This window comes from Dasypus novemcinctus, chromosome 3 (assembly GCF_030445035.2).
Source record: "Dasypus novemcinctus isolate mDasNov1 chromosome 3, mDasNov1.1.hap2, whole genome shotgun sequence".
NCBI lineage: Eukaryota > Metazoa > Chordata > Mammalia > Cingulata > Dasypodidae > Dasypus > Dasypus novemcinctus.
Window position 1 is genome coordinate 121,384,269 of NC_080675.1, and position 19,243 is coordinate 121,403,511.

Sequence of the window (19,243 nt, forward strand, 5' to 3'; positions counted from 1 at the left end):
TGTTACAATTGATAGCAAATTTTAATAATTTTACTATTGATTAAAGTCCTTTTTTTTTTTGAAAGATTTATTTATTTTATTTATTTCTCTCCCCTCCTCACCTCCCCACCCCCCACCCCAGTTGTCTGTTCTCTGTGTTCACTTGCTGCGTCTTTTCTGTCCGCTTCTGTTGTTGTCAGCAGCATGGGAATCTGTGTTTCTTTTTGTTGCGTCATCTTGTTGTGTCAGTTCTCCATGTGTGCGGCGCCATTCCTGGGCAGGCTGCACTTTCTTTCATGCTGGGCGGCTCTCCTTATGGGGCGCACTCTTTGCGCGTGGGGCTCCCCTACACGGGGGACTTACACGGGGGACACCCCTGCATGGGGTGGCACTCCTTGCACTCATCAGCACTGTGCATGTGCCAGCTGCACACAGGTCAAGGAGGCCCGGGGTTTGAACCACGGACCTCCCATGTGCTGGACGGACGCCCTAACCACTGGGCCAAGTCCATTTCCCAGGCATTAGCTCTTTGGGGCCCCTTAGCCTTCCATATAAATTTGACGATTGGGCTTTTCCATTTCTGCAAAGAAGGTTGTTGAATTTTGATTGGGATTGCAATTAATCTAGAAATTGTTTCGAGTAGTTTTGACATCTTAACAATATTTCGTCTTCCAGCCCATGAACACAGAATGTCCTTCCGCTTATTTAGTTCTTCTTTAATTTCATTCAGCAATGTTTTGTAGTTTTCTGTGTACCAGTTCTTTACATCCTTTGTTATATTCTTAAATATTTGATTCTTTTAGTTGCTATTGTGAATAGATTTCCCCCTCCTGATTCATTCTTCTGATTGTTCATTGATTATGTATAGAAACACTACTGATTTTGGGGGATCGATCATGTACCATGCTACTTTGCTGAATTCTTTTATTAGCTCTAGGAACTTCGTTGTGAAATTGTCTAGATTTTCTGTGTATAATATATCAACTGCAAACAGGGAAAGTTTTACTTCTTTCCAATTTGGGTGGCTTTTGTTTCTTTTTCTTGCCTAATTGCTCTGGCAAGAATTTCCCAGTACAATGTTGAATAACAGTGTATAGTGGACATCCTTGACTTGTTCCTGATCTTAGAGGGAAAGCTTTCAGTCTTTCACCATTAAGTAGGATGTTAGCTCTTTATCAAGTTGAGGAAGTTCCCTTGTATTGCTAGTGTTCTAAGTGCTTTTTTTTTAAATTAAGAAAGGGTACTGTATTTTGTCAAATGCCTTTTCTGCATTGAGATGATCATTTATTTTTTCCTTCATTTTGTTAATGTGGTATATTACATTAATTGACTTTCTTATGTTGAAACACCTTTATATCAGCGATAAATCCCACTTGATCATGGTGTATAATTCTTTTAATATGCTAATGAATTTGGTTCACTAGTATTTTTGTTGAGAATTTTTTCTTCTCTGTTCATAAGATATATTGATCTGTAGTTTTCTTTTCTTGTGGTAACATTATCTGGCTTTAGTATGAGGGTGATGGTCTCACAGAATGAGTTAGGTAGTGTTGCCTCTTCTTCAATTGTTTGGAAGAGTCTAAGCAGACCTGGAGTTAAGTCTTCTTGGAATGTTGGGTAGAATTCCCCTGTGAAGCTATGTGGTCCTAGGCTTTTCTTTGCTGGGCAGTTTTTGATTATTGATTCAAACTCTTTATTAGTAATTGGCATGTTGAGATCTTCTATTTCTTCTTGAGTCAATGTAGGTAGTTTGTGTATTTTTAAGGATTTGTCCATTTCATCTGGGTTATCTAGTATTGGCATATAGTTGTTCATAATATCCTCTTACAGTCAGTACTTTTTTTTTATTTCAGTGGGGTCAGTAATCATGTCCCCCTTTTAATTTCTGATTTTGTTCATTGTATTCTTTTTTTTTCTTTGTTAAAAAGCTTTGTTAATTTTAATGATCTTTTCAAACAATTTTTGGTTTTGTTGATTCTCTCTATTGTTTTTATTTTGTTTTGTTTTCTATTTCATTTATCCCTGCTCTAAATATTTATTTCCTACCTTCTGCTTGCTTTGGGTTTACTTTGCTCTCTTTTTTCCTACTTCTTCCAATTTTGAGGTTAGGTCTCTGATTTGAAGTCTTTCTTCTTTTTTAATATAAGCATAAATTTCTCTCTCAGCACTGCCTTTGCTGCATTCCATAAGTTTTGATATGTTGTATTTTCATTTTCATTCACTTCAAGATATTTCCTAATTTCACTTCTGATTTCCTCTTTAGCCCATTGTTTGTTTAAAAATATATTAATTTCCATGTATTTGTGAATTTTCCATGTCTCTATCTGTTATTGATTTCTAGCTTCATTCCATTGTTCTCAGAAAATATACATTGTATGATTTCAATATTTCTTTTATTTATTGAGACTTATTTTGTGACCCAACATATGGTCTATCCTGGAGGATGATCCACATGCACTTGAGAAGAATGTGTATTTTGTTTTCATTAGATGCAGTATTCTCTATTTGTTTGTCACGTCTAGTTGGTTTAGTGTATCATTCAGGTCCTGTAGTTCCTTACTGATCTTCTGACTAGATGTTCTATCCATTATTGAGGATACTGTGTTAAAGTCTCCTACTAATAATGTAGAACCGTCAATTTATCCCTTTAAGTCTGTGAGTATTCGCTTCATATATTTTGCTGTTAGGTGCATATATATATTTATAATTGTTATATCTTCTTGGTGAATTGTCTCCTTTATCAATATATAATGGCCATCTTTGTCCCTCATAACTGTTTTTGACTTAAAGTCTAATTTATCCAATATTAGTATGGCCACCCCTGCTTTCATTTGCTTACTACCTGCATGGTATATTTTGTTTCGTCCTTTCATCATCATCCTACTTGTATTTTTTACTTTAAGGTGATTATCTCATAGACAGCATATAGTTAGTTCATGCTTTTTTATCCATTCTGCCAATCTCTGCCTTCTGACTGGGGAGTTTAATTCATTTACATTTAAAGTCTCTATGGATAATATAGGACTTTATTCTGCCATTTTGCTAGGTAGTCTTTATAAGGCTTACACCTTTTTGGTTCCTCACTTCTCTTAAAGCCTGCTTTTATATTTATTTTCTTTCTTGTGTTGTACCATATAGAGTGCTTTCTCATTTCTATCAGGATATGCTTTTCATCTGTTTTCCTTGTAATTACCATAGGGTTAAACTTTAACATCTTAAATGTATAAAAATTATATATTATATTTGGTTTGATACCAACTTAACTTCAAAGGTATGCACGTATACTTTTCCTATAGCCCTTTGTTGACCCACCATTTTTTTGTACTTGTTACCATATATATCTTTGTACATTTTATCTCTAAAAACATAGATTTATCATTCCTTTTTATGCATTTGCATTTTAGTACCTGTAGGAAGTAAGAATTGGAGTTAAATACCAAACAATACAATACAATAATGTTGGCATTTATAATTAACCAAATGATTATTATGGGTAAAATAGGGTTACTGTTTTACTAAGTTTCATATTTGATATATAATTAGCAGCAGATCTATAGAATAATCTACAAACTTCAGGAAAAACTGGAAATTTTAACATATATTTAATTAAAAGCATTCAACAAACTTATCAGGGTTTTTACTAAGCATTTAGACACAAAAGTGAATAAAACATATATATGCCTTTAAGGAGCTAGTAGGAATAAGAAGTGACAACAGCTATCTTTATGTAGATTACTGGTACCAATAGACTTGCTCAACACAGGGCTGCCACAAACCTTCAATATGTAAAAAATGCAATATCTATGAAACACAATAAAGCAAAACTCAATAAAACAAAGTATGCTTGTAATGTGAAAACCCATAAGCCCTTAACTTCTAAAATTAGAAGACTGCAAGTGGCAAGACAAAAGAAAGCTCTATACATGTTGGCTGTGTAACTTCCCAAACTGTCATCTCAAGTTCTATGAAATAGATTAGACTTTTTTTCTTACTCAACAGTACTATCCCTTGAATGTTTCTTGATGATAGAAATGTTCTATGTGATTTTCAATATTGTAGTAACTAGTCACATATAGCTAGTGAAATGTGGCCTAGTGTGATGGATGAACTAAATTTTTGCTTATTTTTAATATTATCAAATTAAATTTTAATAGCCATGCATGGCTAATGGCTACTTTATTGGATAGTGTAGCTCTAGAAAGATGAAAATCATGATAAATTCCTAACTATATGTATGTTTTTATATTTCTTTAAATCTTGTTTAAACAGCATGTATCACCATTTTACTTAATGTTGTAAAAGTATCATTGACTGGCTCATGTACTAACCTTTGTTTTCTAAACCATCTCTCTATCTAGTTAAAACTAGACAACTACCAGGGTTATAAAAGTAATGAGGAAAAGGAAATAACTGTCTATTATGAGCAAGTTCCACAAAAACAAGCCTACAATGTAAGAACAAATGGTCCATCTCTTAAAATAACTTATGTTGAGAATCCCCACAAGGGCAGTGATTTGGTTTTTCATGATCCAGTTGTCTGGCCTTAGTGAGCCCTCCTACTCCTATTCTCTTCTATAATCCCTAAAACTTGAGAAACTTCTTTCATTTGTTCCAGGATGATATATCTTTTTCTTTCCTAACAATGCCCTCTGGGGTTGTAGGAACCAAAGATACAGTGAGTTGTTTCCTCATTGTAACTGCTAATGGTTACCAAAATTGACACTGACAAATGTTCTTTTGCCCCAGTGCATTTCTGTGCTTTGATCTCTTTTTTGTTGTTGTTTTGTTTGTTTTGCCTCCTGTTTCTGAGATTTTCCCACATCGCAGATTATCTACTGGATTATGTAGACAAATGTAATTACATGGAATTGTAGCAAGAATTCCTCTTTGGGGCTAGTTTTATAGAGAAGGCAACCTGATGAGCCCTTTCTCCATTTCCTTCCAGACTAAGATTCTGTTTAAGATATCTTTGTTTAACACTCCATACATTTGAGTTATGTTTTTAAATGTTATGCTTGCTTCCAGAACAAGTAAAAATTATATGCCTTTATCTGTAGATTCTGTGCTTCCTTAGACCTTTGCTGGTGTCACCTTTCATTAAGGCCAAGGCCACTGAGCTGCAGCTTTTAGACATGGACGAGAGAAAAGAGGAGTTGTTCAGGCAAGCATGGAAGAAAGGCCAGAAAAAGACTGTGTCTTGGGTGGAGCTGACAAGCTGCGGTAAGGGGAAAACATTGGACAATGAGTTACTTGAAGACAGAGCCTATAGTCATATCCTCATTACATAGCACAGTACCCAACACTTAGTAGATTTTCAGCAAATGTTTACTAAACGAGCCAGAAGAAACAGCCTAGAGTCTGGAACCAAGTACCAAAGGCATAGCCAGGTAATAGGGCAGAATCACGACCTTTGTAAGCAAGGTTTGAAATACATGGCAAATAATAAAATTTAGAGCAGTCAACAGGTCTACAATCCAAAATAAGGATGTTGGTAGGAGGGGAAAGCCCAGGGAAGAGCCAAAGGTAGAGATGAATGGGATTGCAAAGCTGCAAAGGAGAGAACAGACACATCCTAACTCCACTGCAGGACACAGGTTTCCCAATATACATCATATTTCCCCTAGAAAGCATGTTGTCAAGGCCATCATGTACTGTTGAGCATATATGTGCTGCACAATTTATAGCAACCACATTAGGCAGTGGCATAATCTGTCCAATTTATGGCAAGCCAATCAGAAGATAATCATCTCTGGTAACCCCCTCTTCTGTCCAACAAGACTGATGAGTTTTTGGCTTCTAACCAAAGTCCGTCTATGTGTGTCTGGATATCTATCTATCTATCTATCTATCTATCTATCTATCTATCTATCTATCTATCTATCTATCTATCATCTATCTATGTCTCCATTTCCATGTGGGTCTCTAGCCCTGCTCATAAAGTTCATAACATTTGTTTACCCAAGAGTCCTCTGGCTGCCTCTTCAGAGGTGGTGGGGGCTAGCCTCCATGCTGTGTAGATCAAGAAGGTTCTGGGCAATGGGTGACACGTCCTTGAAACCTCACTGGGGACATTCCCCAAGTTGAGGAGTTCAGTGGGAGCATGGGAGCCCAAGAAATTTCTCTCATCATGAAACCAATCTTAGGCTACTTTCTTAACTGCCCCTCCAATTTTGGGTCCCATCTCTAGGTATAACTTATGTCCTGATTATCTTAAGGATCTAGTGCAGTGTAGAAAAGGATCTATGGAAGAGTTGTGTTCCCTTACAGGCTAGGTCCCTGACCTGCAATCTCTAGCCATTTAGACAAGGATCAAAATTTTACTACTCGAGAGAGTAGATTAAAACCTGCTGGGGGAGACCACCCTCCTTTTGGGGAAAAGTTTCAGCTTGGGGGCATCGTTACCAGGTATCATGGGGATACCTGGGAGCCTGGGTTCTGCCCTTGGGACACTGGGAACCACAGAGCAGTGACTCTAAATGGCTCCCAAGACCTAAGCAACTTGGGGGTTCGGTTTTGTACAGCCAGGGACTAAGGGCTCTAAACATCCCCGCAGGACCTAGGCAACCTAGGGGCTTTGGTTTGGAGCAGGGCAAGAGTTCAGCCATCAACGTGGAGTCTAGGATGCCAAATTGACTGACAAACTCTTCTTCATTTATTCCTAAAACAATGGGCATGGTCTCTAGCATACTAGCAGATTCCCAACTTGGGTGCATTCTCAAAAACTAGGTATCCTGTCCGCCAGGGGGTTATAGAAAAACGGATCCTTTCCTGCCGTACCAAATGGCTGCAGTACAAATTAAGGGGACAGTCAAGAGTAGCCTCTGTATAGTAACTTGAATTCTAATTAAACCTGTATATGAAAGAAGGCGAGAACAGATAGATCTAAGGGTCAGAGATCATGTGGTCACGTCTCCTAAAAGGGAAGAGGAGATGCACTACTAAACTGGTCAATTATAATAAGCTGAGGAAAATTAATCAGAGTCAGAAGAAAAAGAACTTCACTCTAGAAAAGGACAGATCCTCCAAAAAACTCACTTTATTAGCCAGTCTGCCTCAGATGTCTATAGGATGCTACAAAACTTCCCCTGGGTTCCCAAACTCATTAACTACCTTTTAAAAACAGCCTTCGCAGTTTTCAAAAATTGAAACCACACCCTGCTGCCACTGAGAGAAAGCAGGTAAGGAGGGGCAAGCAAAATGCCTGGAGATAAGCTCACCTTGTTAAGGGCACCCCTTCAGGGCCACCCAGAATTCAGGCTTCCATGTCAGCAGGAATCTGCTTCAAGTTTGGAGAAGTGGGCCCCTAGCCCCAAACTGCTTTGCCACCAGGACCCATCAGGACCTTGCTCCAGGGTAGGATATCAGGGGCCTGGGCCTGGATTGGCTTCCTGGTCAACACTGCAAACCACTGACCTGGAGGAGCCTCAGGTGACCCTCGACCTTTGGCAGGTAAAATCATTAATTTCTTAATTAACGTAGAAGCCACTTGCCCAATCCTGATCTGCCACTCCATCCCAGTCTTGCCTGATAGGGGCAATGAATCAGGAGATCTAAATCTAGGCCATTTGCAGTGTAACCTCAGTGAGGAAGCTGTTAAAGGCCGCCCACAGAATTTTAACTGTTCTGAGAGGCCAGTAATGAAAATGTAGCTCCAATTTGTGTTTCCTCAGGGTTGGGGTTTCCCTGAGCCCCCCAGCTCTGTGCCTAGCAACTGCCCAGGGATTCTCCTGGAGGAGTGAAGCTGAGGGTTTTGGAATAAGGTTTCTGCCATGGGTGAACACAGGAAGCTTTGTAGGAAGGTCGTTCTAAATTTGGGTCTTTCCCCATGCTAAGTAAGTGTGTAAAATTCTTTACCCTGTTCTAATCTGTGCTTACTTTAATTTTGTCAGTCTGCTCATGCCTAGGAAGTCATAAATCAAATTTGGGATTTGTCTGTTACAAACTGAATAACAGTGAAAGAGAACCTAAAAATGAGCCTTTAAATTTCAATTTTATCTTGCAATTAGATTTAATGTATAAAAGAAACTACATGGAGGGAAACGGACTTTGGCCCAGTGGTTAGGGCGTCCGTCTACCACATGGGAGGTCCGCAGTTCAAACCCCGGGCCTCCTTGACCCGTGTGGAGCTGGCCCATGCGCAGTGCTGATGCGCGCAAAGAGTGCCGTGCCACACAGGGGTGTCCCCTGCGTAGGGGAGCCCCACGCGCAAGGAGTGCACCCGTAAGGAGAGCCGCCCAGCCCAGCGTGAAGGAGGGAACAGCCTGCCGAGGAATGGCGCCGCCCACACTTCCCGTGCCGCTGAGGACAACAGAAGCAGACAAAGAATCAAGACGCAGCAATGGACACAGAGAACAGACAACCGGGGGAGGGGAGGGGAATTAAATAAATAAAAACAATAAATCTTTAAAAAAATAAATAAATAAAATAAACTACATGGAATTCAACTGTTGGAAAAGTGGGTAAACTTAGCAACATTACTATTACTAATAAAATAGTTTTAGTTGCTTAATTTAAAAAAAGTTGCCTGTTTGTTTTCAAGTGAAAATTTACTAAAAACTAAGAGTTAAGACAAGATCATTATATAGATACCTTTATATAATAATGTAGCAAAAGAATAACATCTGAAATTGCTATAACTGGGTGGATTTAGCCTAGTCTCATTATTTTGTTGGTAATTTTAAACTGAGTTTGCCTTTGATTGTGGGTATTTCAGAACTTTGTATGGTAATTATTCTTCTGAGTTTGAATCCATGGCAACTTTTGTTCCCTAGGGCCCCGCCCTTTGGCTGGGAGAAAACAAATTTGAAAAAGCCCTGTCTCCCATCCTTCCACTAGTGTTAATAATCCTACTTGCTCTCATTACTATCTTGGAGTAAACTCCAATTTACATTCTCAGAGCAAAAGCCTGGAGGAACCACATAACCTTTGAGGAAAATGCTGCCCAGTAAAATCCTTGCCCCTTGGGGTTGGACATCCACTCTTCCAGTCCAGTGGCCACTGGAGTCTTGTTATCTCTGAGGATTGAGGTATGGGGAGCCTCCCACCCCAAGCATAGGTGATCCTACAAAAGCAGCAAGTCATGGGAAAAATACAATTTTCCTTGACACTTTGATAACCTCAGTTAGTATATACTACAGTTTGCGTTGCTCATTCAAGGTCTGTCAAAGTTGAAATGGGAAATAAACATAGCTCTAAAAAAATGCTGTAAATTATATTTTAAATCATTGAAGAACAATTTGGTTATGAGCCACTGTGGCAGTTTGATATTGTTTATGAATTCCAAAAAGAGATTAGATTACATTTATAAACTGTTCTGTTCCTCTGGGTGTGATACCCTTTGAATTAGATTCAGCTGAGATGCATTTGATTAAATTAAGATTAGGGCTTTGATTCTACCATATTATTAAGGTTACTCAGTTTGAGTCCCTGTCCCCTTTGTGGGTTATATAGATGGGCACTTAACCAAGAACACAAGATACATAAAGTAGATACATAGAAGAAGAGAGACAGCTCCATAGACACAGCAGAGGCCCTGGGGAGAGAGGTGAGCCATTTGCCTGATAGTTTACAGCTGACCCTGTGAAGAGACCAGAGCAGCTGAGCCCAGAAAGAAATGAGTCCTGGGAAGAGAGCTAAGCCCTATGCAAACTGAAGCTGAGATTGGAAGAAGCTGGGACCATGGAGCCCTAAGAGGAAAGGGGAAGGCTGAACCCTCACAGACATCGCTTTCCATCTTGTTTCAACAGGTGGCAACATACTTTGGGTGAGGAAGTACCTCTTATGGCACCTTGGGTTGGACTCTTTAGGGCCTTGTAACTGTAAGCTTTTACCCCAAATAAATACCCTTTGTAAAATCCAACAGATTTCTGGTACTTTGCACCAGCACCCTTTGGCTGATTAATACAGCCACTAACTAAAAAGAACAAAATTCTTGTACAAAACCGCATGATCACAGTGCAGGTTAAAATAATCAAATATAGACTTCAAAGAGATCTTTAAAATATAATGCTCTTTTACAGTTAAACTTACCTTGTAATAAAAATGAAAATTTTAAGTAATGTTAGTAAGTTTTGTTTCTGTGCCTAACTCTCCATTTGTGTCTGCCTACTTCCTCAGTGCATATTTTCACACCTCAGAATGGTAATATTAAATTAACAAATGAAAACCCTTAAAAAAGTTCTAGTCAAATTGCTAAAAGTTAAAATAAGTGCTTATATGTAAATTTGTATTCCTGGAGTCCAAATTTGAGAAGCTAAGAGATAAAAAGGTCATATAGAAATCTAAGTAGGTAGTTGCTGAGAGCAGGGAGAAGGAAGAAGAGATGTGATGTAGGGGCATTTTCGGGTCTTGGAGTTGTCCTAAATGATATTGCAGGGACAGTTGTTGGACATTCTATATCCTGCCATAACCCACTGAATGTACTGGGGGATAGTGTAAACTACAATGTAAACTATAATCCATGAGGTGCAGCAGTGATCCAAAATGTATTCACCAAATGCAATGAATATGCCACATTAATGAAAAATGTTGTTGATGTGGGAGGAGTGTGGGGGGGTGTATATGGGAACCTCTTATATATTTTTTTAATGTAATATTTTTTGTGATCTCTGTATCTTTTTTTTAAAAAAGGCAATTTAATAAAAAAATTTAAAAAAACTAATTTCAGAAGACAAACCATTAAAATGGTTAAATTGTTGCTCTTTTGCAAAAATTAAAAAAAAATTTTTTTAATCTATTGGGAAAGGAAAAAAAGTTCTTCCTAAGCTCCTTGATTTACCCAACTCCCCACCCAGGGCGTCCTTCTCTATGCAGGAACTATGGGGGAAGAGCTGGGTGTGACAAGATAAGGAAAGACAAGTTTAGCTTAAAACTCTTATCTACTAGGCCAGAAATTTAAGAGTCATTGTTCATCCTGCAATTTCCCAATTTAAACTTTTAACAGCCTTAAAATGAGAGTAATTACTAATCCAATCATTACATTTGAGTAAAGAAAAAGGCCTTAAATCTATGACACTATTTTTCTAAATTATGATTAAAACAAATCAAACAATTATGGTGTCTTTCAAAATCTGGCAGTATGTTTTTAACTTATTCACAATTTTGAAATTTTATTAAAGAAAACAAATATATATATATAGAGAAAAATGCTGACTGCTTTGTAAGTCTGCAATTCAACAATGCCTTAGCCCTGATAACAGTAGCCTCCCCTGCCCCTAGAGAACTGTTTCAGAAATTTGTCCTTGTAAACGCTTTATAATATATCTCATTAAAGTACTAATAAAGTAGTAAACTAAAAAAAGCACATATTTCTGTAAACTATTTCCTATGCACTATCAATGCTCTAGTGATGCATGCTACTAAGTATTCAAAATGAGAAAAGTTATGTTTGCATATAATCAAATTAAGTCCTTAATCTGACAAGTTTTTTTAAAAGATTTATTTTTATTTCTTTCTCTTCCCTCCCCACCCCCCCCAGTTGTCTGTTCTCTGTGTCCATTCGCTGTATGTTCTTCTCTGTCTGCTTGTATTCTTGTCAGCAGCACTGGGAATCTGTGTCTTTTTTTGTTGCATCATCTCGCTGCATCAGCTCTCCATGTGTGCAGAGCCACCCCTGGTCAGACTGAACTTTCTTTTGTGCAGGGCAGCTCTCCTTGTGGGGCACACTTCTTGCACGTGGGGCTCCCCTACATGGGGGACACCCCTGCATGTCACGGCACTCCTTGCGTGCATCAGCACTGCACATGGGCTAGCTCCACATGGGTCAGGGAGGCCCTGGGTTTGAACCATGGACATCCCATGTGGTAGGCAGATGCTCTATCCATTGAGCCAAGTCCTCTTCCCTGACAAGTTTGTTAATGTTAATAATAATGATATGTTGTAAGAGGTTTGCTTGGAGGCAGTTTACAAAATCATTTTAAGTATGCAAGGTATATAAAATGTGTTTTTACTTTTTATTAAGAAAATTAAAAGTAATTTTGTCCTAAAATAATACAACTGGCTATTAAGAAAAATAAAAATGCAGAATGAAATCTGAATGAATACAGAAAGTACAGAAAGTTCACAGGAAAGGAATCTTTGTGGTCAAAGTTGGGTAAAATTTAATAGGTCTATTTGCAAAGCTTTACAAACATTAGTATCAAGTAGTATATTAATGCAAAACTAAAATTTGGTTCTCTCTCTGTAAAAGTGACAAAGTTCCTTAAAGCTTCCATCTGTTTTAGGAGGCTATATCAAATTTTTTCCCTGAACAATCAGTATATAAAGCAGAAAATCTGTTTTATCTAAATAGCGTCTTGTACTTGTATGATATCTTTACCATGTCCTTTGATTGTGTAAGAAAACAAGTCTTCAAACCTAACAACTTTTAACACTTTGCTTTCTCCAAGTCAAACCCACAAAGGTATCCTTTTTATTTCAAACTATTGCAAAGCATTTGTTATTTCGCCTTGTAAAAAAGTAAGATAATAAAAATAGTGAAGTTCATTTAATATGCTATCAGTTGAATGAAAAGTGTTTAGAAAGTGTTATAAAAATTTGAAGGAATTGTCTAACCTTCTGTTAATCAAAGTTGTACAGGTAAAATGTTCATATAAATATTTCAAACATGTTCCTAGACATTTAACAATGTTTTCTTCATAATAACAGTATAATGCTATTAACCATGGTTTTAATTATTTTTAAAATGTTATATGTTACAGAAACAACCTCTCTGCCTGGGAATCAAGAGACAAATGGTCTAGACAAATGGTCTATCTGAATAATCTACCCCACCCCTGCAGAAAAAAAGTGCATCTTTGTGGCAATACAAAAAGAGTGACCATCAAGGGGCTGCCAAGGAATTGTGCTTAACTAAGGTACTCCTATAAAGTATTCTAACCTAGTTTATATCATACAAAATTATAAGGTCTGTTCTCAACTCCAGCCATAAATGGCTCTTATAGCAGTAAATATATCCATAAGGCCACACTCTGGAGCATTTAAGGCAGGTCCCCAGTACCATGCATGGTGTTTCTCCATTTGAGTTATTGGATAAAACAGTCACTATAACCCCTAAAGTAATAGAGGTGTCTGCTACCTCTGGTTCTGCTCCTGAAGTAAATAAAACTATTTTGCTGCTTCAAACTCCTGTGGCCTACCAGCCAGCAATGGCTTAACATTGCCTCTAGACTGGCTATGTTTCATGGTGCCAAAGAGTGTTAAGCACCAAGCCAGTAAACCATTGGAGTTTCCCTCCCAGGGCCAAAAGTACTGCAGCATACTAGCTGTGTGAAGGACATTCTAAGTGAAGCAATAATTACCATAGTAAGGTAAACAGAATGTACACAATTGGCATTAAAGCCTGCTTCGATGGAGAAACAACATGTGTGGTATTGCAAACCTTGAGCTTGGCCCATGTCTTAAAGCCTATGAGAGAAACTTCAACTGTCATTTTACTTACTAGAGAAAGCCTCCTACTCTGGGTACTAACTAAACACTATGTTTTCATCTTTAGGCTAATCTTCCTGCTTCAAATAAACACATCCAATGTCTTCCTCAATAGGCTGCCACCAAGGCAGCTGTACACAATCAAATGGGCTGTTGGCCATTAAAGAGATTGCCAGCTAGGTGCATTTATCCTGAGTAAAGCCTGCTGTTCAAGGAAATGCCATCATCTGAAAAACCTGCCAAGTCATACAAGCATCAGTCATTGGACAGCCTGAAACATCTCTTCAAAAAGCAAAAGCTAAGTACCTAATAACAACACCTTCACAGCCTGAAATCTGTGAGACTCCTTATTGGTGCTATAGCATAGAACTTGTTCAAACCCAGCTCAACTCTTAAGCAGCTGTAGTACTTCAAAACTGAAGGACTCTAGACAAGACAACCAAACTAAAAATGCTGCCAGCAGCACTCCATTCTCTCTGTCCTTGTACCTCTCACTCTCCTTAGTTTATAACCCTCTGTATTACAGTTATTTTGGATAACAGAATCAATAGTGTGAGATTTCTAAGATTCTCTCATGTGACCACGGGGATGAAAAAGTCCAGGTTTCGCAGGGAGGCTGCAAACCAGGGGCTCGGATGAAAGTCCAGTGAAGGTCCTTGATGAGTTTCTGGGAGAAATTGGCTGTAAAAAGATGAGCTGGTAAATTCTCTCTGAATGCTGAAATCACTTTCCCTTTTTAGGCATCCAACTAATTGGATAAAGTGTCACTCATTGCTGATGGCAATCTCCCTGGCCAACTCACTGATGACTAAAACACACAATTGTCCTTGTATCACAATTAAGCCAGTGCTTGCTTGATAACTGGGCACAATTACCTGGCCAAGTTGATACATTAGCCTAATCACCACACCTGCCTAGGCCTCCTCTCAACTATCCCTCTTATGCTCTTAGTATAAGAGCATAAGAGCTATTTTTTAAGCTTCTAATTCAATTTATCTCTTCCAGGATTAATCCATTCCAACACAAAGACAAGTCTTTACTCGTGAATGAATATCACCCAATCCCAGCCACTAGAGCAAGTATCCCTCCTCCTAGCCCCAGTGGTATATTAAGAGAGTTTTACACCCTGTCAAGCAGGGACTGCAATCCCTAACCAGCAGGAAGCAGATACAGAAAAATGACCCTTACCTTCAACTCTCTCTTAAGTTTAAGGGTGTACAACTCCCTCAGTTAGAATTGAGGCAGAATAGAATAGGGACCTAAGGAGGAAGGGGCAGAAAACCTAATAAGAGAAACTGAGGCAAAGCCCTGTTTACAAACATTACCCTGCTGAGTCACACAGATAAGTTAGGAAGGAGCAATTTACAGCACAAACACCCTGACACTTACAGCACACAGCACACACCCAGCAGCTGCATTACCAGAAGGCAGCCAGCAACACATTACATGGAAAGAAAAGGGAAGGAGTGGGGGGGCACCACCATCACCACCCACCCACTTTACCTCACACTTTGTGGACAGTGACCAGAGACTAATTACCACCAGCCAACGTGCCCTGCAGCCAGAAGCCAATCACCACTGGATAGCAACCTCTAACTTTCTAAGAGAATTAGATCACCCAATAGAGTTCCCCTGCTTTGTCTCAAATATGTCAATCAGTACAGGCCCTGGAGTCCTATATCCCCATAAAACAGAAGTCCCCAGGGCAGAACTTTGCATTTCTCTCCCTTTAGAATGCCTGCCCCATGTCTGAGGGTGTGTACTTCTGTTCTCCTGCTTTACCCCGACCCCCCCCCCCCCAATACATTCTTGGTCTTCCAATTAATTTGTGGCTCATCTTTGAATTATTTCTTGAGATAAAGCCAAGAACCTAGACACTGACCACTGGATCCATTAACAAAACCGTGGTATATCCACCCATCAGAAATTTACTTAATGCCTATTTTATCTAGATAAAGTTTCTTAGGTATCAGAGATACAAAGGCAAATAATTCTTTTTTTCTCTGTTGAGTGAGAAACAAGTAAACTAGAAACAAACAAATGGCTACAATATAGTGTGCCATATATTTGGATTAGTATATATGGAGGCTACAGAAGTAATGAAGGGAATCATCTAAATCAGAATTTTGTTCAAATATTGTATTGGTTATATATTCCTGCATAACAAATTACCCCAAAACTTAGCTTTAAATGACAAACATTTATTTTTGCATAGTTTCTGTGGCTTAGAAATCCAAGCACTGCTTAGCTCTCACAGACTCTAATCAATTTGGACAGAGGCTGCAGTCATCCCAGAACTCAACTAGGGAAGCATCACTTCCAAGATCACTTGTGTGGTTGTTGGCAGAATTCAGTTCCTTGTAATCTATTGGCATGAGGGCCTCAGCTTCACACTGGCTGTTGGCTGGAGGATTTCTCCCTCCCTTGCTAAGTGGGCATCTCCATAATGCAGCTTACAACTTGGCACCTGGCTTTGCCTTGATTGAGAACTCTGAGTAAGCAAGGGAAGGCCAGCAAGATGGATGTCAGGCTTGTTGTAATGGAATCAAGAAGTGACATCCATTATGTTTGCCACGTTCTATGTCTTAGAAGCAATTCACTAGGTTTATCCCACACTCAAAGGGAAATGATTCTACAAGGGCAGGAATACCAGAAAATGAGCATCATTGGGAACCAGATTAGAGTCTGCCTACCTCAAATGTGATGAATTATATTTGTCTTTTTAAATATTATTATATATCTATAATATATAATATATATTTCCTTCTCTGCCTTTTCTGTTTTCTCCCCTTCCCTCATTATGTATAGCTGCACTCATTCTAAAGTGTTGTCTCTTCACTTCAGGAAAGTCACAGGACTCCAATAAGAATAGAGAAAACTAACTAAATAACTAAATAAAACATGTTCTAAGGATGAATAGTAAAATTTGACTGAGTTAGAGATAAATTCAACGATCATAGGCCATCAAAGGTAATTACGGGAAATATGAATGCAAATTTCATTAGCAGTTAATCAACATCTTGGAGAAAATAGTATTGGGTTCTGCCACCAGCCATTGATATCACATTGCTAGCCTGGATCATCATAACAGGAAAACAGCCATGGCTGAGGAAACCAAAGACTCTGCTGTATTCCCACACTCACATTCTTTCCACATTCTCAGTAATCTAGTGGTATGAATCTTTGCACAGCCATTGAACAAATTCATCAGAAAGGGTAAACACAGTAAACTGTGTTTACTCACAATGAAAATTAGTTAAAAATAAAAATAATCTATATAAAAATAATCTATTATGAAATATTTTAGGTATCAAGGGCTAGTCAAAATCCACTGCTAAACTTAAAAAAAATTTTTTTATCCAAGATGGATGAAAATTCTTGCAGCATTACTTAAGTTACAAGTTTGAGAACAGACTGATTTAACCCTAAAGTTTGCCTCTCTCCTCATCTTCCAGGACCATCCAAGATAATTCCATGTGCTTATAGTCACTGAGGCTCTTGAATTGTATTGACTGAAGTGGAAGTGAATGAGTATAATGAGAAGAGTACTGAGAATCTGCTAGAGTAGTGGTGTTCACATTTTGTAATTGTGCATTCCATTAGTCAAAGATATTTGAGCATGCCCCATATATGCATAATTTTACATTTTAAGATAATATATAAATTAATATGTATTAAAGTATATTAGGCACATTATTGAAGATATGCAACTAGAAACCCAAAAGAGTGAAATGAAAAACATATCTTAAAAATAAATCTTGGGAGTAGAAGTTAAGCAGGCTAGTAAGATAGGGAATCAATAGATGGATCTGGAGCCTGGCAAGAAGTCCACATGTCATTTGGTACTCCCAAGATGGCTGCTGGAAGACCCTCTTGAGAAATCCAGTTCGGAATGAGATTTCTTCTAGAAGCCAGGAGAAGCCCTGGATATTCTCCAGGGGCCTTATTATTGGGCCCTCCTGGAGGATTGATGGGTGGGGTAATCAATCAAAACAGCAAACAGTGGGGACTCCTCCTATGCCATTAGCAAAGGGGCAGAATAATTAATGGTTCAAAAAGCAAGCACGAAGGCTGAATCTCTCTCCCTTGCCTTTGGGCCCCTATTCTGGCCTTCTTTATCCCTGCCTGGATCAATATGCAAGTATACCTGGGGATTTATAATCTATAATGGGAAATTGTAGTCTGTAAATCAACCCACTTTATCACTTTTCAGCCCCTTCCTCTCTACCTAGGACCCATGATCTGTTATTTTCTCCCATTTTTCTTCCCTTCCTCCCTTAATAAATTACTGGCCTAACTAACCTGATGTACTCTTGAAATTCATTTCTGTAGCAAGTCAAGAACCTAGACAAAATCCAGTTACAGAGGGGGCTCAAGTGATTGTGTGCCTCCCTCCTACGTGGGAGGTCCTGGGTTTGATTCCTGGTGCCTCCTAAAAAGAAGGCAAACAGAGAGAAGACAGCAAGTACAAAATGATGATGGAGAAATAAATAAATAAAATAAATCTTTAAAAATTTTTAATTTATTTCATTTATTAATGGCACAGAAAAGCTTTTTAATCTCAAATTGTAGATAATTGTATTGATGTTCTGGACAGGCTATTTTTAAATGTTTTCCTAATTATTATAATACTATTATAAAATATTGTAAAGTACAGCATACACTTGGGGATAGATTAATTGCTTATAATAGTGATATCAATCCATATTTCAAATAGTCTTTATTTTTTATTTTACTTTTTAATTATCTTTTTAAAAAGTTAATAGATCACACAAAATGCTACATTAAAAACTGTAAGAGATTCCCATATACCCCACTCCCCACCCCCCACCCCCATCAATTTTTAAAATTGTTTTTGAAGATACATAGATCACAAAAAATGTTACATTTAAAAAATATAAGAGGTTCCCATATACCTCCCATCTCCCCTCACCCCACTCCTCCCACATCAACAACCTCTTTCATCATTGTGGCACATTCATTGCATTTGGTGACTATATTTGGAGCATAGCTGCCCCACATTGATTATAGTTTATATTGTAGTTTACACTCTCCCCCAGTTCATTCAGTGAGGATATATAATGTTTAGCATCTGACCCTGCAATATCATTTAGGACAATTCCAAGTCCCAAAAATGCCCCCATATCACATCTCTTCTTCCCTCTCCGTGCCCTCAGGAACTACTGTCCACTTTCTCCACATCAGTGCTACAATTTCTTCCATTACTAGTCAGAATAATTCCATAGTAGAATACCAGTAAGTCCACTCTAATCCATATTTTATTCCTCCATCCTGGACCCTGGGATGGTGATGGCCACTCCACCTCTATATCAAAAGGCGGCTTAGATTCCATATGGATGATGGATGCAATTCTCATGCTTGCAGTTGTAGGCACTCTCAGTTCCCTGGTGTGTTCATTGATCATCTTCACCTCCCTTTAGCTGACCTGGGTAAGTCCAACAAACCAAAGGGTAGGAGTTGTGACTCTGCTGAGGCTCAGGGCCCAGCTGGCACTTGGACAGTCCAGAGATTCAAGTTCCACAGATTCTATGGTCATGGCAGATGGCTCTAGAGTTCAGTGCCATGTCACTGGGCCCTACTTTTGAATTTGTGTTCCTGAATGTGATGGAGTTGGACTCAGATGTGACCTTTCTACACATGCCTCTTCTGTCATCTTTATTGAACCTGTGGTTGGTGCTAGGGTTGGTATATACTCAAATAGTCTTTTGAAATTTTTTAGCTTACATCTCGTCAGAAATAATTGAGTTATCATTTCATCCACTTAGTGTGACTGGAAAAAGAGTTCCTTCAAAGATTAGGGGAAATAGCATTCTGCCAT

At 38.5% G+C, this 19,243-nt stretch overlaps 1 protein-coding gene and 1 long non-coding RNA gene across 2 annotated transcripts in view; one reads left to right on the top strand and one right to left on the bottom strand.

Annotated features, from left to right (window-relative positions):
• Positions 1 to 19,243, bottom strand: part of FAM227B (family with sequence similarity 227 member B) — a 276,142-nt gene that overhangs the window by 9,493 nt on the left and 247,406 nt on the right. The gene's annotated exons all lie outside the window — the stretch shown is intronic.
• Positions 8,799 to 13,738, top strand: LOC131278000 (uncharacterized). The gene is made up of 3 exons (XR_009185095.1): positions 8,799 to 9,005; positions 12,678 to 12,833; positions 13,472 to 13,738. It is a non-coding gene; the product is annotated as an uncharacterized lncRNA (long non-coding RNA).